At 43.5% G+C, this 26,165-nt stretch overlaps 1 protein-coding gene across 1 annotated transcript in view; it reads right to left on the reverse strand.

Moving 5' to 3' along the window:
* Positions 1-26,165, reverse strand: part of LOC123757574 (FMRFamide receptor) — a 687,359-nt gene that overhangs the window by 456,014 nt on the left and 205,180 nt on the right.

Below are 26,165 nucleotides of genomic sequence, written 5' to 3' on the forward strand. Positions count from 1 at the left end.
CTCACTCGCATGCGAGCGAGAGAGTAGAACATCACAATGAGAACAGAGAATGAGAGAGAACATTAGCAATCATTCACCCCCTCCTCCCCCCTCCACCCTTATGCTGACTCGCACGTGGAACTTGTTCGCCCAACAGGTTGATACACGGGAGATCAGGTCAACAGATCACATGAAGGCTCTGGCACACACACAGTTGGCTACAGGCTCATACTGTTCCTTAAATATAAATAAAGATCATTTAAAAAAAAAACATCTAGGGGCAGGCTTCAGATAAGCTGAGGTAGGATAACAGCTCTTGCTTACAGCTTCACCAGGTACTTAGGAGAGAGAGAGAGAGAGAGAGAGAGAGAGAGAGAGAGAGAGAGAGAGAGAGAGAGAGAGAGAGAGAGAGAGAGAGAGAGAGAGAGAGAGAGAGAGAGAGAGAGAGAGAGAGAGAGAGAGAGAGAGAGAGAGAGAGAGAGAGAGAGAGAGAGAGAGAGATTGAGATTCTGAAGCTTATCACACAAATAAATCCTATGTGACATTGAGCCCAAAAGCTAGCCTTCAGAGTCACACTCATCCGCTGAGGACGAGACCATCAATATCCTCGAACCCTGAGTGAAGAGTGAAGTTTTAAGGCAGGATGACTGCCACCAGTGCCACCAGAGGCACCAGAGGCAAGTGCCCAACTCATCCATTACATGGCGCGACTATATAGTCTCCCAAACTATTCTGCGTGCAACTGCATAATGCACGCAAGGAAGGCACAGCGAGTGCGTGCGGGACAACGACATCAATTGTATGATTGAACATTATTCTAACAAGTATCATATATACATGCAGGCTCCCATGGTCAACAATCGTGCAATATAATTAATCCTGCTTTTGCAACACAGCTCTCTTAGCCTCCAAACGTGGCTCACTCAGCCTTAAAAGTTTTCACATTTCACCGGTGCAAGACAAAAGTTTTTAATTAACGAAGATTGAGAGAGACTACGGGCTGGGAATGCGATATGTTCTTGGGAGACAATTGTTCCTCTTGCGGTAAGCGCTGTCTCTGTCTCCCACCAGGCCTCTTGGTTGACGGGTTGAGGTGACTCGAACCCGGGACAGCCAGGAGCTACAATGCCACTGGTGTATTATACGGTACTTTAACCACTCGACCATCCGTGACTGTACAAAAGACGATGTTAGTCAAGGCTATTTCACCGTCCCGACGGCACTTGGTGGTAGTCTCACTAGTCAACGTCCTCTCCTCCGCCCACTGAAGACGCCAATTAATATTTCGCAAATGACAAGTCAACTGTCAGTGCCTCAGATCACACACACACACACACACACACACACACACACACACACACACACACACACACACACACACACACACACACACACACACACACACACGCAAAGTTTCGTTTTATAACGCACGCAAATTGAGTGTCCCGGGGCAGGTTTACAAGCATATTTGCGTTCTCCAGGTGTGGGAGAGAACGACTTTGTTATCTGCGAGGGCAGATAACCAGGTCGATCACAAAAGATAACCCACAAACCCGGAATTCATATGATATTTCGACGAGTTTTCCAAAAAAACTAATCGATGGAGGATGAAGTTGAAAGCTTATGAACCGCCTTATAGAAATCGGATCAGGTGTGTGTGGGTTGGCAGATGTGTGTGAGTGGGTAGGTGTGTGGGCGGCCAGGTATGTGTCTGTGTGTGTGTGGGGAGGGGGGGGGGGAGGACACTCAGATGAGTCAACGCACTCTAAGAGTGTACAAATGCAGTTCACCTCGGGCTCACCGTAGCCCGTGCTACTTGAAACTCTTTTTTTTTTCCGAGTAGCTGAATCTAAAACAGCAGTTCACCTCATCCAGGTCTATAAGGAAGCACCATCCACAACACCCACTGTTACGGGCTATTCATGCCCGTGCCACCTCTTGGGTGTCTTAATCTTTATCAATCAACACCCACTGGACATCTCCCCTGCCACCCACAACACTCCCCCCCCCACGCCCCAGGTAGGGAAGCAGCAGGGGAAAACCGTGCCTTTTCAGAGTCAACATTTCCCCTGCCGTGTTTTCAGAGGCGGGTCGACCCCTTGTTTAATAATTGGGGAATTTAAGGAAGTTTTGCTCCGGGTGGTAATTACGGGTTCACTCCAGCCCTCTGGCCAGAAAGTTTTCCCCTTAATGCACGCAATATTTACTCCACAACTACACTGAAATAAGTATACTGGCGCAATGGATGTGTGTGTGTTTGTGTGTGTGTGTGTGTGTTTGTGTGTGTGTATGTGTGTGTGTGTACTCACCTAATTGTGCTTGCGGGGGTTGAGCTTTGTCTCTTTGGTCCCGCCTCTCAACTGTCAATCAACTGGTATACAGATTCCTGAGCCTACTGGGCTCTATCATATCTACATTTGAAACTGTGTATGGAGTCAGCCTCCACCACATCACTGCCTAATGCATTCCACCTGTTAACTACTCTGACACTGAAAAAAATATTTTTTTAATGTCTCTGTGGCTCATTTGTGTACAACGACGTTTCCACCTGAGTCCCCTTGCTCGTGTTCCACCCATGCTAAATAAGTTTGTCTTTGTCCTCCCTGTCATTTCCTCTGAAGATTATGTAGGTGGTGATCATGTCTCCCCTTACTCTTCTGTCTTCTGTGTGGGTGGCACCACAGCTAAGGATGGCACCACAGTAGCCTTCCTGTCAGCGTTACACACACTCTCTCCCATCAGTATATTCAAGTCCAAGCCCAAACGGTTCACACTTTGTTACTTCCAATATGGTTTGGCGACGGCGAGGCATCTTTTGTAGGAGCAGCAATTACACTTCCCAACAAGGAGTTGGAGATGAATATGGATATCCTCTACAGCTGTCTGTATAAGGCGACCACACCATGCTACAGGGGAGGGGGGGGTGTGGCTCATATGGTGGCTGGGGGGGAGAGGGAGAGAGGGAGAGAGACAGAGAGAGAGAGAGTGAGAGAGAGAGTGAGAGAGAGAGAGAGAGAGAGAGAGAGAGAGAGAGAGAGAGAGAGAGAGAGAGAGAGAGAGAGAGAGAGAGAGAGAGAGAGAGAGAGAGAGAGAGAGACAGAGAGAGACAGAGAGAGAGAGAGAGAGAGACAGAGAGAGAGAGACAGAGAGAGACAGAGAGAGAGAGAGACATGATCCCAGCTTATAAGATCTTAAACAACATTCGCACTGTAGATCAGAATGAAACGTTAGACTGGAACAGCAGCAGCAGCACAACGAGAGGTTAATCTAAGAAACCCTTTAACCAAACAATAGTGAACAAAATATAATGAACCAGAAGGCCCCAAAAAAAAAGAGTCGAAGTTAATTCCATTCACACACGTTTAAACATATTTCTGTCATAACTCTTAAGAGCTGGACGCTATACTACATTACACTACCGACAGCTGACAGCCTGGGGGCCAAGAGCTTCACCCATAAGCAGCGGCCTTTTAACTGTCATCACCGGCGGGGAAGTCACTTCCCAAAGTAAAGACGACGCATCTTGCAATTTGTCGTAATCACTTATTATTATTATTCTTAACATCTTGATTGACAAAATTCATTACGTAATCACTGTAATCATTTACCACGGCGTCATTCCCGTGTGGAAATTTGACTGTGGGGGGTAATTACAAGGATGTAATCTGATAACAGATAATTAATTCACTCACAGATAAATATTTACATATGGCAAATACTTGACAAGTGTCAGATGGTGATGATGGATAGAGGAGAGAGAGAGAGAGAGAGAGAGAGAGAGAGAGAGAGAGAGAGAGAGAGAGAGAGAGAGAGAGAGAGAGAGAGAGAGAGAGAGAGAGAGAGAGAGAGAGAGAGAGACAGAGAGACAGAGAGAGAGAGAGAGAGAGAGAGAGAGAGAGAGAGAGAGAGAGAGAGAGAGAGAGAGAGAGAGAGAGAGAGAGAGAGAGAGAGAGAGAGAGAGAGAGAGAGAGAGAGAGAGAGAGAGGACAAAAAAGACAGAACAGGCGACAGGAAGAACAGGAGGTTGGACATCGGACCGGAGGGAGCCGGTCGGCCGAGCGGACAGCACACTGGGCTTCTGATCCTGTGGTCCCGGGTTCGATCCCGGGCGCCGGCGAGAAACAATGGGCAGAGTTTCTTTCACCCTATACCCCTGTTATCTAGCAGTAAAATAGGTACCTGGGTGTTAGTCAGCTGTCACGGGCTGCTTCCTGGGGTGGAGGCCTAGCCGAGGACCAGGCCGCGGGGACACTAAAAAAAATACCGAAATCATTTCAAGATAACCTCAAGATCGAGGATAAAACACACACACACACACACACACACACACACACACACATGGTGGAGGGGGCCTGGTAACCTGGTGGATAGCGTGCAGTACTCGTAATTCTGTGGCACAGGTTCGATTCCCGCACCAGGCAGAAACAAATGGGCAAAGTTTCTTTCACCTTGAATGCCCCCTGTTACCTAGCAATAAATAGGTACCTGGGAGTTAGTCAGCTGTCACGGGCTGCTTCCTGGGATGTGTGTGTGTGGTGCGGAGAAAAAAAAGTAGCTAGTAAACAGTTGATTGACAGTTGAGAGGCGGGACCAAAGAGCCAGAGCTCAACTCCCGCAAGCACAACTAGGTGGTCCTCACAGGGAGTCAGTGGTGAGACAGTGCCCAATCGGCTCAATAAATCTTGATTCTGAAGTCGATTTCTCCCTTTCTGACGGATTTCTCATGCAATCCTCGTCCAACTGATTAATTACAACCGCTTAATTAATCGAATGATCCGAGCCTGTAATCAGTGGTGTCACACGCGGCTAGTCGCAAGATCTTCCAACTGAACTCCTCAGCTGAGACTTACAAGCAGGTGCAACAGACCGCCTGCAAGAGCTTTGCAAGGAGTTCATGCAGCATTAAGCCAAACTCTCACACAAACAATTACTATTTCTAGTTATCTTTCACCTGGCTCCCTTGGCAACTGCCGAGGCTGAGGAGGAGAGCTAAGGAAGAGAGCTGAGATCCAAGGAATACGTCTAAGAGAAGAGATTAGACACTTACCAGGGTCAGAACGCACACGCCATGCACAGGTACACACACACACTCACACCATGCAGGTGCACATGTGCGTTAGGTTACAGAGTGCCAACTTTTCCCTACCTGGTGACGTGTGCGTGGAGCAGACTGTGCTCACCTGTAGGGAAAGAGAAAACTAGGGTGAGTGACCGTGCTGGCAGCAAAACACTGCATATATATATTCCTACATATTGTATACAATTTTCAGACATTAGCCAAGTTCATCTTTCATATTCAATTAGTGTGGGAAAAACTTGACCCCATTTACTAACATTTAATACAATAGGCAGATAATTTTGCTGTTGTTTTGTAATTACCAATTAACCCTAGAAATAGTGCTTTAATCACTTACAGAAAATGAGGCACAGTAGCATTTTCCTAGGTAGAAAAAGAGGGATATATATCATTGCCATATGCCGCTATTAGATTCACCAGCTATATTAATGGTAAAATCTTTTAATACATCAGTCTTTGGACAATAAACATTTCCCTTGAACTAACTTAATTATCAGTACTAAAAGAGAGTAAATGTAGGCCTTCTGTCCACTTCTTGATAACACGCATCTGGAGAACAAAGGATGTATGCGGTCAGTGGGAGAGAAGCCTAGCAGTTACCATTTAATATAACAAGAGCCTCGCTGGGGCAAATCTAGCTCCAATAATTTACTCTTGGATCAGTGTTACGGGGCTGATAGTACTCCCGTTATCAACACCAACTACGTCTCCAGCCTCGAATCCCCACCTAGTAAAACACAAGACAAAGTTAGGGATGATTTAGAGGTACGCCACCGGACTAGTCCCAGATCTGAGAGATATGAGCTACTAGAAAAGGCTATGGGAGCTAATCCTCACGTCCCTGGAAGACAGAAGACTAAGGGGAGACATGATAACTACCTACAAAATTCTCAGGGGAATTGACAGGGGGTGGACAAATACCAACTATTTACCACGGGGTGGAACACGAACTATGGGACACAGGTGGAAACTTAGTACCCAAATGAGCCACAGAGACATTAGAAAGATTTTTTGTATCAGAGTAGTTAACAAATGTAATGCATTAAGTAGTGATGTGGTGGAGGCAGACTCCATACACACAGTTTCAAATGTAGATGTGATAGAGTCCCAATAGGCTTCAAAATCTGTAAACCAGGTGATTGACCGTTTAATTAGAGCCAAAGCTCAACCCCCCGCACAACTAGGAGAGTACAACTAGATGAGTACAGGTAAACAAAACAAATACATATATCAATACACAAAACAGTATGCGGAACTCACTTGAAATTTAATTCTCCGATATCATAATATTATTTTTCACGCGACGCGGATAAAAACAAAATTCGTTTTATTTTCGATAGTTTCTGTTAGTCGAATTAATGCAATTTTATTTATTTATTTTAAAAACTTATTTAATCCGCTGTACCATACAGCTTCACTGGGAAGGGGGGGGGGGAAGCCTGTTATCTTTAATACCACATTAACCAAATTGAAGTTTTAATATTTTGTTAATTAACTAATTAAGCCTTAATTGCTCGACATGAATCGTCACACATCAATTCTCAATCATCAAAAATATATGTAAGTAATTAATTCTTGAAATTATGTCACAATTGTTGGGAAATGCCGCAAAATGTATTTTAGTTGAGTTTGTTCTCGACTCACAGTCGGGGATTCGAACCCAGGGCGGAACAGAAATGGTTGGGCACGTTCCCCATTTCACCTAATGCAACTGTTCACCTAGTAGTAAATAGTTACCTGGGGGGAGTTATAGACAACTATTGTGTGGGGTTAGCTCTTGGGAAAGGTCAGTAGTTCAACCTTTGGGAAGGGACCTCGATACCAGCCTTATGTATGTACATACACTTAGGTATATACATATTAAGTATATACACATATATAGGCTTCCTGACCGCGACAAAATGAATTATTATTATAGTCACGTTTGCCTCTTTAATTTATACTTCAGCCAGACATCTACACAACTCATGTACACACCGTCAGTAGTTTCAAAGCGTTATATGACAAAGAGTGCTGGGAAGACGGGACACCACGAGCGTAGCTCTCATCCTGTAACTACACTTAGGTAATTACACTTAGTTAATTACACCGAGGGGGCTGTGTACATACAATGGGGGGGGGGGTTATGTACACACCGTGTGGGGGTTGTGTACTGTGGCGTACAAGCGTCCAAGATATAGAGAGGTTGATGTAAGAGGAAGGTACTGGGAGTGACCTCAAGGAGTCGACCTGCTTGATGGGGTTCTGGGAGTGCTTCTACTCCAGAACAAGACGGGGCTCACCATAGCCCGTGCTACTTGGAACTTCTTGTTCCGGGTAGCGAATCTAACTCTTCATAGTTTATATCATTCGTGTTTGATCTCCCTCATCAACCTGCCGCCACGTACCAGGGGCCAGATTCACGAAAGCACTTACGCAAGCACTTACGAACGTGTACATCTTTCCTCCATCTTTGACGGCTTTGGTTACATTTATTAAACAGTTTACAAGCATGAAAACTTCCCATTCAACTGTTGTTATTGTTATAAACAGCCTCCTGGTGCTTCGGAGCTCATTAACTGTTTAATAATTGGAAACAAAGCCGACAAAGAATGAGAAAAGATGGACAGGTTCGTAAGTGCTTGCGTAATTGCTTTCGTGAATCTGGCACCGGCTATCAGAGTGTTATCAGTCTTATAATGAACACAATCTTCACATAGACTGAGGAAGGGACCAGTAACTGAACTACATTTCCTTGTAATTCTCTTGTAATACATTTTTCTTGATGCTATTCGTTTCCAATGAAATAAAAGAAAGAAATTACGTGAATATTCACAAGGGTAATTTTGAAAAGTTATTCCACGTTAGTAATTATTAATTATTTGTTATTATAATCGAAAATATGATTCATATTTGTTCACAAGCATCAAGTTTCCAACTGGAGCCTATGTTATCTCTCACAGTAAGAAAGAACAATGTTCTGCTATATGTTATCTTCCACATGGAACAATATTTTGCTGTGAATGGAACACTTCATGAACAACGAAACAATACAATCACGAAGCTTGTTTTAATCATTCATCTATTTCTAGTAAAAGTTAACCTGGAACTTAAATGATCATCAGTTTTGCTCAAAATTCATCATTTCCACCCCCCCCCCCACAAGGTCAACGAAATACCAAAGGATCATCAATTTCCCTTCGAAATTGTCTTGGTACCTTAAAACTCATCATTTTCGGTCGAAGATAACATAGTGATGACGGTTGAAGCTTTGCCGAATGTTATCATAGGTTCTGAAGATCACAAATATTGATCACAGTTATCATGGTGTTCCAAGGTTAATAATCCACGGCACTAATTACAACTATTTTCTCCCTGTGAAAAAGATGGCACAATTAACATTACATTATGTACTCATATTGGCAGGTGATGTAGTCATACTGTGAGGCGAGTTATTAATCATACTCTGGTAGGACTGACATATCAGGAGCGTGGCGCCGGTGATAACTTTGAGCTAATCAAAATAACTTCCTCACTCCGTCCAGGTGCATAAAAGCCTAGTGGCCGCCGCTGGACGCATATATACAATTACGCTGTCGCTTCCCGCCGCCAAAAGCCAGAGAGATATACAGCGGGAATTATGTATCTCCAACAGGCCAAGAATTTACATTACGGGCTGGCAAATTCTCATTTGGCGTTAATTTTCTCATAATTTCCACTTGCTATAATACTGTTTCAATTTTAAATGGCTTTAATTACCGCTGTTGCCCAATTTTCACGCGCGCTAATACCCCGCCTATTTCTTCTACGCGTTAACGCTCACCCAATTTCCAACTTCGAATACTCGTGGCCTTCACAGGAGCTATATGGTTGGGAATACGGGATCACCATAGCCTGTGCTACTTGGAATTTTTTGTTCCAAGTTGCGAATCTTAAACAACTATATGGTTGGGGGGTCACCATGAGCCTCACTATCACCACAGCCTCACCATAATCACCACAGCCTCACCATAATCACCCTCAGCTTCACCACACAAGGTCATTACCAACCTCATTTAACATTCATAGCCATTTATTAAATTTGTGTGACTCGCCGATCAATATTTAATTTTAGCTGTTCTTTTGTGTAAATCATTTGATTTGCAGTTTATGGAACATTTGGTGAACATTTTCACTGTCTTATGGAACATTTGGTGAACATTTCCACTGGCTTATGGAACATTTGGTGAACATTTCCACTGGCTTATGGAACATTTGGTGAACATTTCCACTGGCTTATGGAACATTTGGTGAACATTTCCACTGGCTTATGGAACATTTGGTGAACATTTCCACTCGCTTATGGAACATTTGGTGAACATTTCCACTGTCTTATGGAACATTTGGTGAACATTTCCACTGGCTTATGGAACATTTGGTGAATATTTCCACTGTCTTATGGAACATTTGATGAACATTTCCACTGTTTTATGGAACATTTGGTGAACATTTCCACTGTCTTACGGAACATTTGATGAACATTTAGATCTGTTAGTTATTGTTGTTGATAATTGATAATTTAATACAATTAACATCCAGCTGAGAATTAAAACCCCGTGTTAATACTCACGAGAAAGATCAATGTTAAATACAAACAAAAACAATCATATGATCTGTTAAATGTCGCGCGCAGCTTGACCAAACAATGGGAAAGGACCCCCCTTCCATATATCCCCCCCCTCTCCCACCCCAGTACCCATCCCACCCCAGTTACTATCCCACATACACACCCTCCTAAATTCTTCTCTATCCTTGTATAGTAAACAATATGTGGTTTTAGGATTTTTTGAGCGAAAAGCCAGGAGCATTTTTGAGCATTTGTTTGTGTTTTTACACTTGTTCTTGGATTATGTTGACATACTATTATGCTCGGCGTTCTCCAAGGGCCAGATTCACGAAAGCACTTACGCATGCACTTACGAACGTGTACATCTTTCCTCAATCTTTGACGGCTTTGGTAACATTGATTAAACAGTTTACAAGCATGAAAACTTCCCATTCAACTGTTGTTATTGTTATAAACAGCCTCCTGGTGCTTCGGAGCTCATTAACTGTTTAATAATTGTAAACAAAGCCGCCAAAGATTGAGAAAAGATGTACAGGTTCGTAAGTGCTTGCGTAAGTGCTTTCGTGAATCTGGCCCCAGGTCTCCTGATATTGAAAACTTGGGATGAAACTTAAGTTACAATTAGGGTGATGGTAGCGTTTCAGTGTAGTTTATAAATAGTAGCAGTTGAAATCTCTCTCTCTCTCTCTCTCTCTCTCTCTCTCTCTCTCTCTCTCTCTCTCTCTCTCTCTCTCTCTCTCTCTCTCACTACACTTGCCTTCTTTCCTTTCCGTTCCTCCCTTTTCAATTATTTACGAATCCCTCCCACTTATTCCCTCACTTCTACTGCCTTTCTTTCTCCTCAGCTCTCATTGTTAATCTTAGCACCTTTCCTTGGGTATCCTGGCTGGCAGCGCTGTCATGGTTGGTCGTCAGGGAATGACTCGTCAACGTGGGTCAGTGGTTGTTACGGAGCCAGGGTTCGTCTCCAGCCACGGTGCAAGTGGGAGGGGGAAAGAGGGAGTGAGAGGAAGGTAGGAAAGAGGAAAGAGGAGGAAGGTAGGAAAAGAAGAGAAGGGGGGCTAAGCCAGGAGGAGTGGGCGGCACCTGGAGGATATATGAGTATAGAATACCAGAGGCAGTAAGAGAAACAGTGTGAGGAAAGGGTACGCAGCCCCCCCCCCCCTTTGGACCATCGGGGATCGAACGCGGGTCTTGCAAGAGGAGAGGGAGGGAGGGATTGAGGAATTAAGACAGATAAGAAACTAAAAGATGATACTTGAAGAATTTTAACCTCTCAACTCTCAGTTCTGAACCCCCATTGCTTCCCTTCAATCCCCCCCCCCCATCCCACCCTATACCCACACCTTAACCCCTTTCCCAACCTATCCCACCTCCCCATTCCAGCTCCCTTCCCCCCCCCACACCCCCCCATACCCACACCCTATCCATTCTAGCTTCAATTCCAGGGCGTCACTTCAGCCAGCTATCCACTACCTCCCGTGACATGTGTGAATAGAGTCCCCCAGAGCCTAATTGGCCCTCTATGAGGGTGGGGGGGGGCGACGTAGAGCTCCCAGGCACGTGGCTCTTTACCCCCCCCCCCTCCCCCTCCCCGCTCTTAAGAGTGCCAAACACCATGTGTGTGTATATGTATGTGTGTGTGTGTGTGTGTGTGTGTGCCACTCACGTCAGGGAGGGGGAAATGTAACTTTTTCTTTTTACACATCTTCTAAGATTTAGTTTTTTCTCGGGATTCTGTGCGGAGAAAAATATTATTTCTTGTTGGTTTATTATTAAAGTTTTGTTGGTAGTCGTTACCTGGAGCTCTCCAGCCGAGGCTCTAGTCCAAACAAATAATTCATTCCTCTTCGTAGACGTGTCCTCTTTTGCATCGTATATTTTTCATACAAATTACGCTATCAAGAAAATAACAAATATATCATTAGTTAATGGCGAAAAAAATAACATTTCTAACCCGTTATACAAGATAACCTACTGTCTTTACCTTATACATGATAATAGATAATAGATAAAAAGGATAATAGACAATAGGATAATACATAATAAGGAGGATAATTGATAATAGATAGGATAATAGATAATAGATAGTAAAAGATAATAGATAATCCTTTTATTTTACACACTAACATCTCTCCTTCCACAGCTCAGTCTTAACCCTTATTAAACTTTGATTCCCCAAGAACACAATCCGTTAACCGATTTACATCCAGGTCCCCATGCAGCACCTGCTGGGTCAACAGGGGCGAACAGTCAGCATCGTGCCCAATCGTTACCTCCTCACTTAGAGAGTGAAACCGGTTTGTTATTGCATATGAGTGCGCTACCGACATGATTGAACCATGACATTGTGTCAGAGTGAGTGAGCGAACTTAGGCAGTGCCAGAAGAGAGTGAGAGTGCCAGAAGAGAGTGAGAGTGCCAGTAGAGAGTGAGAGTGCCAGTAGAGAGTGAGATAAGAGAGGCAAACGCTCTTATAAAAACAGGAAAGAAGATGAAAGAGGAGTAAATGAGGGGGAGGAAACAGAGATAACGGGAGGTCAGAGGTGAGGGAGGGAGGGAGGCATAGAGGGAGAAACAGGGGGGGAAATTACAAAAATAAATAATGAAAGATGGAGAAGAGGAGGAGACGATAAGGAGTAGAAAGAGTAGAAACGAGAGATAGAGAGAGAGAGAGAGAGAGAGAGAGAGAGAGAGAGAGAGAGAGAGAGAGAGAGAGAGAGAGAGAGAGAGAGAGAGAGAGAGAGAGAGAGAGAGAGAGAGAGAGACAGAGAGAGAGAGAGAGAGAGAGAGAGAGAGAGAGAGAGAGAGAGAGAGAGAGAGAGAGAGAGAGAGAGAGAGAGAGAGAGAGAGAGAGAGAGAGAGAGAGAGAGAGAGAGAGAGAGAGAGAGAGAGAGAGAGAGAGAGAGAGAGAGAGAGAGAGAGAGAGAGAGAGAGAGAGAGACAGAGACAGAGACAGAGAGAGAGAGAGAGAGAGAGAGAGAGAGAGAGAGAGAGAGAGAGAGAGAGAGAGAGAGACAGACAGAGAGAGAGAGAGAGAGAGAGAGAGAGAGAGAGAGAGAGAGAGAGAGAGAGAGAGAGAGAGAGAGAGAGAGAGAGAGAGAGAGAGAGAGAGAGAGAGAGAGAGAGAGAGAGAGAGAGAGAGAGAGAGAGAGAGAGAGAGAGAGAGAGAGAGAGAGAGAGAGAGAGAGAGAGAGACAGAGAGAGAGAGAGAGAGAGAGACAGAGAGAGACAGAGACAGAGACAGAGACAGAGAGAGAGAGAGAGAGAGAGAGAGAGAGAGAGAGAGAGAGAGAGAGAGAGAGAGAGACAGACAGACATTTGGCGCTGAACAGCAACCAGTCCTCAGGGAGTAAATCCGTTCGCAGTAATGCATTCAGAACGATTACATTATTCATGTTATTTTCTACTCTCTATCAATGGTTAGGTTAAGGTTAATTTATGTTAAGGTTTCGTTAGGTTTCGTTTGGTTACATTAACATGGTATAATATTGTCCAAAAAGTGAAATATGGAATTTGAAAACTATTTAAGTGTGCCCTTGAATTCCGTTTACAGAAAAACTCATTTTTCAGACCGTTTCTAAAAAAAAAAGAGGATTTCAGCATACACTTTATATTTTAAACCAACGATTTATAATACATTAAAGTTATAACTTGAGAATGATTTCAGCATACACTTTATATTTTAAACCAACGATTTATAATACATTAAAGTTATAACTTGAGAATAATCTCGGTTTAGGACAAAGGTTCACGTGCCAGTTTACAAGTACACTATTACGGGAACCGTAAGATACTTTCAGACCATCACAAATATCTACGTAACTATCCAGGTGGCATGACGAAGTGGTTGGATGCTAGTGGTAATGGACTTGCTCTAAGGACGAGCCCAACAGGAAATGCCATGATTCAGCTGCTCAAGATTAGGTCAAGGAACTGCCAGTAAGGGCTAACAGTAAAGATACTATCACGGTTGCCAATAGAGGTCACAGGTGGGTGAAGGAATAGACACCTGACTCTTAGTAGCTGACTGAGAGCATTCTTTTCCTATAGTTCATGGTAAGCCTTGAACTCATAGGACGAGTGTGTACTCACCTAGTTGTGTCTGCAGGATCGAGCATTGACTCTTGGATCCCGCCTTTCGAGCATCGGTTGTTTACAGCAATGACTCCTGTCCCATTTCCCTATCATACTTGGTTTTAAAATTATGAATAGTATTTGCTTCCACAACCTGTTCCTGAAGCGCATTCCATTTTCCCACTACTCTCACGCTAAAAGAACTACTACTCACTACTCACACGCCATGTGTGTGTGTGTGTGTGTGTGTGTGTGTGTGTGTGTGTGTGTGTGTGTGTGTGTGTGTGTGTGTGTGTGTGTGTGTGTGTGTGTGTGTGTGTGTGAGTGTGTGTATGCATGTGTATGTGTGTATCTAACTACTAGCCCAAGTACAACAAAAATATGAAAGTTGGGCCACCATAAAATGTGGTTTTCGTGAGGATGAACTACTGTTCATCCCCCACAAAACCAACCAGCACCTTACCAGACATGATCAACCAGCCAACCACCACCACCACCACCACCCATTCCCAGCAAGCAATTATTCACCCAGCCACCCACGCCCGTCGCCTCCACAGCCCACGTCACCACCATAGGGTGCCAGCTGGCACGCTTGCTAAGGATGGCACCTCACATATTTCAGCTATCGTAACGTATCGACACATTGGCTTGAATATTGTCACTTGTGTGTCATGGGTGAGAGAGGTAACCTCACCTGTGAAGGGTAGTCACCACAATGAAGCAATAGTCCCCATAAAGTCACCTTTATAGTAGGCAGAATAACCCCTTCCGGCCGATTGTCTCATATGAAGAGCGAGCGACACCTTCCCGGGAAAGCAGTCAGCTCAGCGAGTTACGGAACATTCTGCACTAGCGTAAGATGTGTATTCAGCGATAGCAAAACACGTGGTGGCCTGCATCGCATAAATAGTCCGCCGGGCTCCATTAAATCAACATGCTTGGCAAGGGGACGCCAGGCGAAGTTGAGCCATGTCTAAAGTCAATTTTAACAGTCGAATGCTAGCTAGAGAGCCGCTGATTTAGGCTATGTCAGACGCAGGCTTTGCTGTACTCTAACTTATGTTCTTTGGTTAATGGGGTGCTTGTGTAGACAGTGATGGACCCTGTCAGTGGTACACGTGGGTGACAGGATCTGTCCAGGGTTCGATATCAAGGATGATGTTGAGAGATAGATCAATATATCTGCTGCTTAGTTAAACATTGCTTTACCCATCACCACCACAAACACCACAACCATCACCACCACAAACACCACACCCATCACCCACCACAAACACCACAACCATCACCACCACAAACACCACAACCATCACCACCACAAACACCACAACCATCACCACCACAAACACCACAACCATCACCACCACAAACACCACAACCATCACCACCACAAACACCTCACCCATCACCACCACAAACACCACAACCATCACCACCACAAACACCACAACCATCACCACCACAAACACCACAACCATCACCACCACAAACACCACAAACACCACACCCATCACCACCACAACCATCACCACCACAAACACCACACCCATCACCACCACAAACACCACACCCATCACCCACCACAAACACCACAACCTCACCAACGTCAACAAGGGCTAATGGCCACACTTTAACAGCATAGAAACTAGTACTAAAAGCATGTGTAAATTCAACCAAAAAACCATCGTAAATTAGGAGTAGTGAGCACACTTTCTGTATGCAGTGTATCCCACGATACTCTTTACTTGTCCGGGGCGAAAAAAATATAAAAAATTTGAAGCGTAAAATAGGGAAAATCTGAAATACAAAATAGGGAAAATCTGAAGCATAGTAAGCACAAAATACTGTGGCGTTTCCCCTAACGTTGAACATTTTCAATACAAGTGAAGAGTATCTGGAGGGAGAGACTTATGTTTAGGCTGTAGATTTTTGCTCCTGAAGCCTCATGCCACATCCTGGAAATATTGTAGTGACGCTCGAGGCTGGGGCCCATTGGTTGAGGCTCTGCCTGGTGATGTTCCACTTGCTGAGTGATGAAGATTAAGCCACTCAAGAGGTGGCACGGGCCTGAATACCCCCGTGAAGGACCACATACTGTCATTAAATTATCGGAAGATATTCCGATGCCATGAATCAAGGCATCGGAACACACACACACACACACACACAGTGGCACACGTGGTCCCGCCTCGGTTGAGAGGCAGGACCAAAGAGCTAAAGCTCAACCCCCGCAAGCACAACTAGATGAGTACACACCTCTTACCGGTGTCTACATTTGCCTCCTTTCCCTTCCTCTGCTTTCCGTCTCCCTGTTTCTCTCCGTATCTCTTTCCTCTCCCATCGGAACCACTTCACGACCCCCCCCCCCCCCCCTCCCAACACCGAGATATTTTCTACATAGAAAAGAGATTGTGGCGGGAGCACAAGGACATGACCCGGAAGACTCGTCCACACAAGCAGGATTCAACACTCCTCGCTCCGTCTTCCTCACTCCCCCCAAACACCAACGAACACTTAAAAAAAACTGTACATTTTCATAACCCACAATGCCTGTATTACGCTATGAGTATACACGGGCAGATCGACTCCTCCACCGACTCCAGTGTCGAGTGGTTCACTTAGTCGACAGAGGGAGATAGACACGATAGACTAGTAATACGCTAAATATGTGAACCTTGTCTACATATTTCCTTTGTGATTAAATAATGGACGTTGCCAATACATATGAAACCACTAACACAATCATGACTGATCCATTAACCATGTCGAGAAAATTTGTTAGAATTGATCATTTTATAATCTGACAGCAATGGGAGTTTTGGCAGTGGCAGGATATGTTGCTATTTGAGGATTATGTCCATTGTGGCATTAAAAAATCTCTAATCTATTCAGTTAACTAAGCTTATTATTAGATATACAAGTTATGAATAAAAAGAAACACCAAATGCTGTTATCAGCAAAACTTATCTAAAAAATTAAAAAAACCATGTGATATCCTTGTCCAAATTGTTATATTATATTATCTATATCTATATATATATATATATATATATATATATATATATATATATATATATATATATATATATATATATATATATATATATATATATATATAGGAAGTCGGTACATGCTAGAAATGGTTATAAATAGCAAGCGGATGTTCTTTGAACTGTATTGCCTATACATCCCTATTAGAGAACTGATCAGGGAGAGCTAATGGACCAATTAATCTCTCTCTCCCACCAGTGCACTCTCCTCTTTCTCTCTCTCTCTCAAATCCTCCCCCTATTTTTCTTCCCGTCTCCCACCCCTCCCTTCCTATCAATACATATACAACAGGGGAAAATATCACAGAAAGGAGGACCATTTTGCGATAGATTTTGCCTACAAGCACACTCATATTTTTATCGAGATTAAACGATGCATGACAGGCCGATTAATACATGCATTAATACACACGCGGGGAACGTTTCATCATACATAGTATAATTCGTGCCTAGCGCTGGACCGAGAGTAGAACAGAATAGACATGGAGAATGTATAGTTATACTGCAGCTGATAGAATGACATGCAGGTAATATATATATATATATATATATATATATATATATATATATATATATATATATATATATATATATATATATATATATATATATATATATATATATATATATATATATATATATATACTCTGATATTGTCACCATCGCTTGCAGTCTGTCACCATTGCTTATAACCTACCACCACCACCACTTACAACCTACCACCATCACTACCACTTACAACCTACCACCACCACTTATAACCTATCACCACCACCACCACTTACACCACCACCACAACCATCACTTACAACCTACAACCTACCACCACCACTTACAACCCACCACCACAACAATAACAACGAAGCTCCATCCCACCGCTGCCACCATTCTCTCTCGCTGTCAACATTCCCAGGGAATGTTCCAGAGGCCGGTGAAGAGGACACATGGAGTCATAACCAGCCTTTACAGGGTTACCTTCTCCACCTCGGATTTCAGGAGTGGGAAAGGGAGAAACGTTAGTCTCACTTTCCTTTTTGTTCCCTTACGGGAATAATATTTACGTTTGTAAATGAAATTTAAGGGCTTTCTTGCTGCCTATTGATGTTTCCCGAATATCTCTCTTGTTGAGAGAACATATTCTAAATGTAGGTCAGCTGGGGGGGGGGATGAATGGTCGCTTACGATGTCACTGATAACTGACTTGAGCGTCTTGTGTTGTAGTTACCGCTCTCTGGTTGACCACGAAGTTCAGACAAGTTGGAACATTCATTAGCTATTTAATTAGGAGTATGGCTGGCAAAATCTGGCCTGAGTTGAAGAGTGATGTACTGATTCGTCCAGCAGACGGATTTAGACTTAACAAGAGCACTCTTGCGGAGTTTATAGCTTGTGCGGACATGAAATAAAGGATAGGATATGAAATATAGGATATAACCCATCCCTGCCCTTGTGTGGCAGTGCACAATAGAAAGTTGTTTACATATAACACCCCTTAATCGTCATATGTGACAGAGGAGCCTTACCCGCCAAAATCGCAAACTGTGACCCCTGAAGATCCAGGAAGTAGTGGTGAAAGATATACAAATTGTTGAGGAAGAGTTAAGTTTCGTTATAAAATGGCAAATCCTAAAAACCAAACAATCCGCTACTGAACAGCCTCATGGGGGAAATCTGGCGACGGCTAACCTTACTCTGAGGTAAACTTAGTCGTCGCAAAAAAATATAGATAGAACGCATGACAAATCAGAGATTTTTGAAAAGCCACGAATATTGACAAAGGCTTCACTTTCAAGGGATCCCATGACAAATCAGAGATTGGTGAAAAGCCACGAATATTGACAAAGGCTTCACTTTCAAGGGATCCCATGACAAATCAGAGATTGGTGGAAAGCCACGAATATTGACAAAGGCTTCACTTTCAAGGGATCCCATGACAAATCAGAGATTGGTGAAAAGCCACGAATATTGACAAAGGCTTCACTTTCAAGGGATCCCACGACAAATCAGAGATTGGTGAAATCCACGAATACTGACAAAGGCTTCACTTTCAAGGGATCCCATGACAAATCAGAGATTGGTGAAAAGCCACGAATATTGACAAAGGCTTCACTTTCAAGGGATCCCATGACAAATCAGAGATTGGTGAAAAGCCACGAATATTGACAAAGGCTTCACTTTCAAGGGATCCCACGACAAATCAGAGATTGGTGAAATCCACGAATACTGACAAAGGCTTCACTTTCAAGGGATCCCATGACAAATCAGAGATTGGTGAAAAGCCACGAACATTGACAAAGGCTTCACTTACAAAGGTAAGTATGTTCTTTGTGAGTGTGTCAAGAAAAATCTTGTTAAAAACGCGTTCCATTTGAAGAAAATGCCATTAAACTACAAAAGCGCGTTACAGAGAAAAAAGGGAATTCCGGTCGTTAGTAAAGGAACAGTATTGCCAAATGCGAGACTCGTTATGCAGCCCTCTGATAGGTGCAGAGTGAAGAGTGGTTGATGAACTCGTACTCTTGAAGGTCACCAAGATGAATACCAAAAATTTGGATGAATAACAGTAAAATTCTCCAGTGCATTACATTTTTTTATGAGAAAAGTGGCACAAGTTAACTGGCTTGCAACGGAAGGGGATCAACCAACAACGGAAGTAGACCAACCAACCAACGGAAGTAGATCAACCAAACAACGGAAGTGGACCAACCAAACAACAGAAGTAGATCAACCAAACAACGGAAGTAAACCAACCAAACAACGGGATGGCTCCAACAGATGAAAAAACTCTCCTCTTCGTTGTAGAGAAGCCGTAAGCAGCATGACAGCGTAAAGTCATTTTTTATCAATAACACTTACCCAAAATCTTCAGAAATATATTGTTGAAACCTTCAAAGACTTGAGACCTCCTGGCCTCTTGTACCACCAACTGTGTAACTATTTCATTGACTCACGTGTTCTGGACGACATCCTAACAATTTCTCCAAAATTTGCTTTGTCCATTTTAAAGAATGAAGAACAATTTTATATATATTACTTCTAAGCTGCAACACTTATGAACCCATCCCTGCCCTGTGTGGCAGTGCACAGTAGAAAGTTGTGTTTACATATTCATACATTAAAACATTGATTGTAACCATGATATATATGTGTGCTTCAGCCTACAGTTTAGACCTATTGTCTTATGTATGACCCTCTGTCCTGTGTGACAGTGAATACCAGCATTATCCTCACTTTAATAAGACTTAATTGAAATCCTCAGATGAGGCAAAATTGTTATTAATTTTGTCAATAAAGATGTGAATAATAATAAGACAAAAGCGGAGGATTCGCTGTCATCCCGAAGTATTTCTAAATAAGGTAAAAAAAAGAACTTTTCAGTAGGAATGTGACATTTCGGAAGGGAAGGGAATTATCAGGGGGAAAGCGCCAAGCCATTACGACTATATAGCACTTGGAAGGGGGTCAGGATAAGGATTTGAGATGGGACAAGGGGACAGAATGGTGCCCAACCACTTGGACGGTCGGGGGATTGAACGCCAACCTGCATAAAGCGAGACCGTCGCTCTACCATCCAGTCCAAGACATTTCGGAAGCCATGCGGGTAATCACAGAAGACGGATTGCGGCGTTCGAGATGTCGCGGAAACTTTCCCTCTCAAAGAACGTTTTCGAAGACTTTGGATACATTTGAAACGAGGTTGAAAGAACGACAGGTAGAAGGACTGGTGGCTACGGGCGCCCGTCTTCCAGACGCGTGACAGGAGAGAACAAGTTAGACAGTACGGTGTAGGGCCGAGCGTAATGTTCTGTTGTTATGATAAATGTTCCAGAAGGAACGAAAACGTTGTCTGTTTTCTTTTTTGTAATATGTGAAACGTTGGCTGTTTTTTTTGTAATATGTGAAACGTTGGCTGTTTTTTTTGTAATATGTGAAACGTTGGCTGTTTTTTTTGTAATATGTGAAACGTTGCCTGTTTTTTTATAATATGTGAAACGTTCCCTGTTTTTTGTAATATGTGAAACGCTGCCTGTTTTCTTTTGTTTACATGTGCACCAGATGATCCAGAGTACACGCAAAAGTACAACATTTGCGCCAACTCAACTGCCACACCTGAGACAGGAGGAGGAGGAAGAAGAGGATCGATCAGAGAGAAGGCTGGAAGAATGAAATCGCGAGCTTCCCCTCACACACCCCGGAAAAAAAGAAAGAAGAATGCCGAGGAGGAGGAGGTTGGCTTTATCCGAGCGAGCGGTCGCGATAGATCCAATCTGTCTGGCGGTTATCCTCGAAGTGAGAAATTGCAGCACCGAGGAAGAGGGGAAAGGTGAGAAGATGGCAGAGAGAAGGATATGATGGATGAGGGGAGATATATTCCTGGGGAGAGGGGTAAGACAGGGGAATGGTGGGGAGGACGAGTCCTCTGGTAGTTAGAGCAATTGTGATAACCTTACACTTGAGTTAATTAAGGGCGCCTCAATCAGCCTGATAAACTTTCTGTTTCGATCGATTCCTGGTAGAAGTAGGGGATAAAAGGGGCAAGAGGTTTTTTACACCCTGATACATCTGGTCACCTAGCAGTGAATAGGTTTTCTGGGGGTTAGGCAGCTGCTACGGGCTGCTTCCTAAGGGTGGGTTTTGTGTGTACTCACCTAGTTGTCACCTAGTTGTGTTTGCGGGGGTTGAGCTCTGGCTCTTTGGTCCTGCCTCTCAACCGTCAATCAACAGGTGTACAGATTCCTGAGCCTATTGGGCTCTATCATATCTACACTTGAAACTGTGTATGGAGTCAGCCTCCACCACATCACTTCCTAATGCATTCCATTTGTCAACCACTCTGACACTAAAAAAGTTCTTTCTAATATCTGTGTGTGTGTGTGTGTGTGTGTGTGTGTGTGTGTATGTGTGTGTGTATGTGTGTGTGTGTGTGTGTGTGTGTGTGTGTGTGTGTGTGTGTGTGTGTGTGTGTGTGTGTGTGTGTGTGTGTGTGTGTGTGTGTGTATGTGTGTGTGTGTGTATGTGTGTGTGTATGTGTGTGTGTGTGTGTGTGTGTGTGTGTGTGTGTGTGTGTGTGTGTGTGTGTGTGTGTGTGTGTGTGTGTGTGTGTGTGTGTGTGTGTGTGTGTGCGCGCGCGCGTGTGTGTGTTGAGTGAGGGAGGTTCGTTCAACTCAATGCCCGCGGTTGTAATTACTTTGCGGTCATAAATGACATTATGTAAATCAAACTGCTATCATCGCTACTCAGCGTCACTGAGTTGCTTGCTCAACGTTACTAATCTCGATAACGAATACTAGCTAAATTACCAGCATGAAATTGCTGCAGTAGGCTCAGCATAGGCCTATAGAACTCTCACGCTAGCAGTGGATCAACTCTCGCTTGCAAGAAACAATTTCTAGGAATTGTTGGCGCCTGCATCAATGTCTATCTACCTCTCGCGGGTTCAACTCTCGGCCATCAACTGTTTCCACGGCTGCTTCTGCAGCATTTCTTATCTCCCCACACACTGTGGTGCCTCAGAGAATCAATGTTCCTGTGGTATGGTCGACCAGGTCTGATCGACCAGGCTTCATCACCTAATTGTGCTTGCGAGGGGTGGTTGAGTTTCGACTCTTTGCTCCGCCTCTCAACTGGTGTACAGGTACCCAGAGTCTATTGGGCTCTATCATATATATACATTTGAAACTGTGTATGGAGTCAGGCTCCACCACATCACTGTCTAGTGCATTCCATTTGTTAACTACTCTGACACTAAAAAAATAAAAAAATCCTTGTGTTACTTTGTACTCTGAAAGTACAAATGAAAGAAACTGAAATGAAAGTACTCTGGTACTTTCATTTGGTACTCAGTGTCCACCTGTGTCCCCTTGTACGAGTACCAAACTCGTGTTATATAATCTGTCTTTATCTACCCTGTCAATTCCCCTGTGAATTTTGTATGTGGTAATCATGTCTCCCATAACTCTTCTGTCTTCCAGCGACGTAAGGTGCAATTCACGCAGCTTTTCCTCGTAACTCGTACATTCTTAGTCATGAAACTAGTCTAGTGGCATACCTTTGAACCTACTCCTGCTTCGTCTAATGCTTGACAAGGTATGAACGCCATGCTGGAGCTGCATTCTCCAGGACTGGTCTTACATACGTGGTATACAAGAGAAGGGAGGAGGAGAGAGAGGGGAAGGGGGGGAATAAACCCAGGGGTGTAGCCAGATACCCCCTCCTAGTATATAAGTAATAATATATTATTATAATGTAATCTCATTGTCAAGCCGATCATTATATAGTGATCTCTCTTAGATGCAAATCATCATATTTTTTTTTAAGCTGTCATCCAAAATATAATAATTGATCATGTTGGCAGTCAGCTGTTATTGGAGGGAGTCAGGTGTACGCGCGGACCATTTACTTATCAATGAAAGCCATTTAGTCATGTAAAAATATTTCATTGGCGTATTCAAATGAGTTATAATATTCGCCCTGTCTATAACGGCACTGTTAATCCCAACCATGATCACATCGACCGTGTTAATAACAGCATTTTAGTAACGAATATATATATATATATATATATATATATATATATATATATATATATATATATATATATATATATATATATATATATATAATATATATATATATATATATATATATATATATATATATATATATATATATATATATATACACACAAATGGAATGGCAGGTAATGGATGTAACAGATCTAAGGGGGAAGGGGGAAAGGGTAAGAGGTTAAGGTATGGCAGGTAATGGATGTAACAGATCTAAGGGGGAAGGGGGAAAGGGTAAGAGGTTAAGGTAGAAGGGGGGGGGGAGGAATTTAAAAAGATCTAAGGGGTGTCAAGGGGTAAAAGGATGCCACCATCCATTATTTCATAGACATTTGGATTTGTTTTCAACTTGTTATCCCAATTAAGAGTAACATCAAACTTAGTCTATATAATGGGTGATATTCAGCGAGTGCCCTTTACTCCAGCACCCCATTAACAAGATGTCGGTCAAAGCCCATATCAACTACTACGTCAATTACAAGCAAGAGTGTAACGCAATTAATGGCTGACATATTTCCTCAAGATGTACACCTTTATTAATCCTCCAAAGACACTACAAAGATTGGAGTCGCTGACAGCCAATTGAATCACGCCTGACGTCTCCCCACACCTGTAAAACAAAACCCAGTACAACCCTGACGGACGTCTCCCCACACCTGTAAAACAAAACCCAGTACAACCCTGACGGACCGAAACGTCGTCGTCCCTTCACCTTCTAGTGTGTGGGGTCTGGTCAACTTACTTTAGCCACGTTATTGTGTCTCATCGCCTGCAAAATGCAGTAGTCTACCACAGTAGACTACTGTGGTCTAGTCACAGTAGTCTACTGTGACTGGATTACAGTCTACTACACTCATCAGGGTCTAAACTACCCACCCTGCTGAATGAGGTCTGCCCTAGGTCCTCACACACACACACACACACACACACACACACACACACACACACACACAGGGTCTGACGAGACCTCATAGTCCAGAGCCTCTCAATTTCAGGATGAGAACCCGAGTTCAGAATGATGAATCCCTGAAATCTCATCCCTAAATTTTGCTCTGCTATTTATCTGGGAGCTAGTGATCTCTAGTGATCTCCAGTGACCTCCAGTGACCTCCAGTGACCTCCAGTGACCTGCAGTGACCTCCAGTGATCTCCAGTGACCTCTAGTGACCTCTAGTGATCTCCAGTGACGTCTAGTGACCTCTAGTGACCTCAAGTGATCTCTAGTGACCTTTAGTGCCCTCTAGTGACCTCCAGTGACCTCTAGTGATCTCCAGTAACCTGTAGTGACCCCTAGTGCCCTCTAGTGACCTCCAGTGACCTCTAGTGACCCCCAGTGCCCTCTAGTGATCTCCAGTAACCTCTAGTGACCCCCAGTGCCCTCTAGTGACCTCCAGCCTAGTGAGATAGCCTGGGACTACCTTGCTACCGAAAGACCACCACGTGACTGGTCGCTGGCGCGACAGAAAGCGCGACAAAACGGTCCGTCTAATTACCAAAAACTACCACATGCTACACACGCTTCAGAAAACTTCCTGGCAATACGTTAGTAATGAATAAATATGATATATTTACTCATTATAATGTTGGTGCTGAACATACAACATGAAAAAACATAATTTTAATCCGAAAAAGTATCTTTTTATAAAGAAATTAGACGAAAATAAAAAGCTGGTGACGCCAAATCAAGTCGACGATCCAAGCTTCGGTTAGGTTAGGTTAGGTTTGGTTAAGTTAGGTTAGGTTAGGTTAGGTTAGGATAGGTTAGGATAGGTTAGGTTAGGTTAGGTTAGGTCAGCCTAACTTAATATATCATATTTATTCATTATTAACGTATTGCCAGGAAGTTTTCTGAAGCGTGTGTAGTATGTGGTAGTTTTTGGTAATTAGACGGACCCCGGCAAAAAGCACTGGGAACCCTCCACCATTATGAGAAAAAGCGGTTCATGGTTTATCACCCGGTCATTAAATGCTGACCACATGACCCGAGCTGGTGGCGCAGGTGAGCCCTTACAGCCACTGGCAGTGACGGGACATCCAATATCTCATGTCGCCAAAATCTCAGAATTCAACTCTCTATCACACTTTAATTATGGCGCTATTATTAATATCGGCAACGGTCTTATCGGTGTTAAATTTTACGTCTCGATATCTCCACTTGATATCGCCACTGTTGAAATGTGTTTCATTATACATTATTGGTATTTATCAGACTTATAGGCCTTACTGTATGTGTCCAGATTGTAAACTATGCTTTGTGGGTCTCACTGTATGTGTCCAGATTGTAAACAAAGCCTTGTGGGCCTCACTGTATGTGTCCTGACTGTAAACTAAGCCTTGTGGGCCTCACTGTATGTGTCCAGACTGTAAACTAAGCCTTGTGGGCCTCACTGTATGTGTCCAGATTGTAAACTATGCTTTGTGGGTCTCACTGTATGTGTCCTGACTGTAAACTAAGCCTTGTGGGCCTCACTATATGTGTCCAGACTGTAAACTAAGCCTTGTGGGCCTCACTGTATGTGTCCAGATTGTAAACTATGCTTTGTGGGTCTCACTGTATGTGTCCTGACTGTAAACTAAGCCTTGTGGGCCTCACTATATGTGTCCAGACTGTAAACTAAGCCTTGTGGGCCTCACTGTATGTGTCCAGACTGTAAACTAAGCCTTGTGGGTCTCACTATATGTCTCCTGACTGTAAACTAAGCCTTGTGGGCCTCACTATATGTGTCCAGACTGTAAACTAAGCCTTGTGGGCCTCACTATATGTGTCCTGACTGTAAACTAAGCCTTGTGGGTCTCACTATATGTGTCCTGACTGTAAACTAAGCCTTGTGG

This window comes from Procambarus clarkii, chromosome 19 (assembly GCF_040958095.1).
Source record: "Procambarus clarkii isolate CNS0578487 chromosome 19, FALCON_Pclarkii_2.0, whole genome shotgun sequence".
Classification (NCBI taxonomy): domain Eukaryota; kingdom Metazoa; phylum Arthropoda; class Malacostraca; order Decapoda; family Cambaridae; genus Procambarus; species Procambarus clarkii.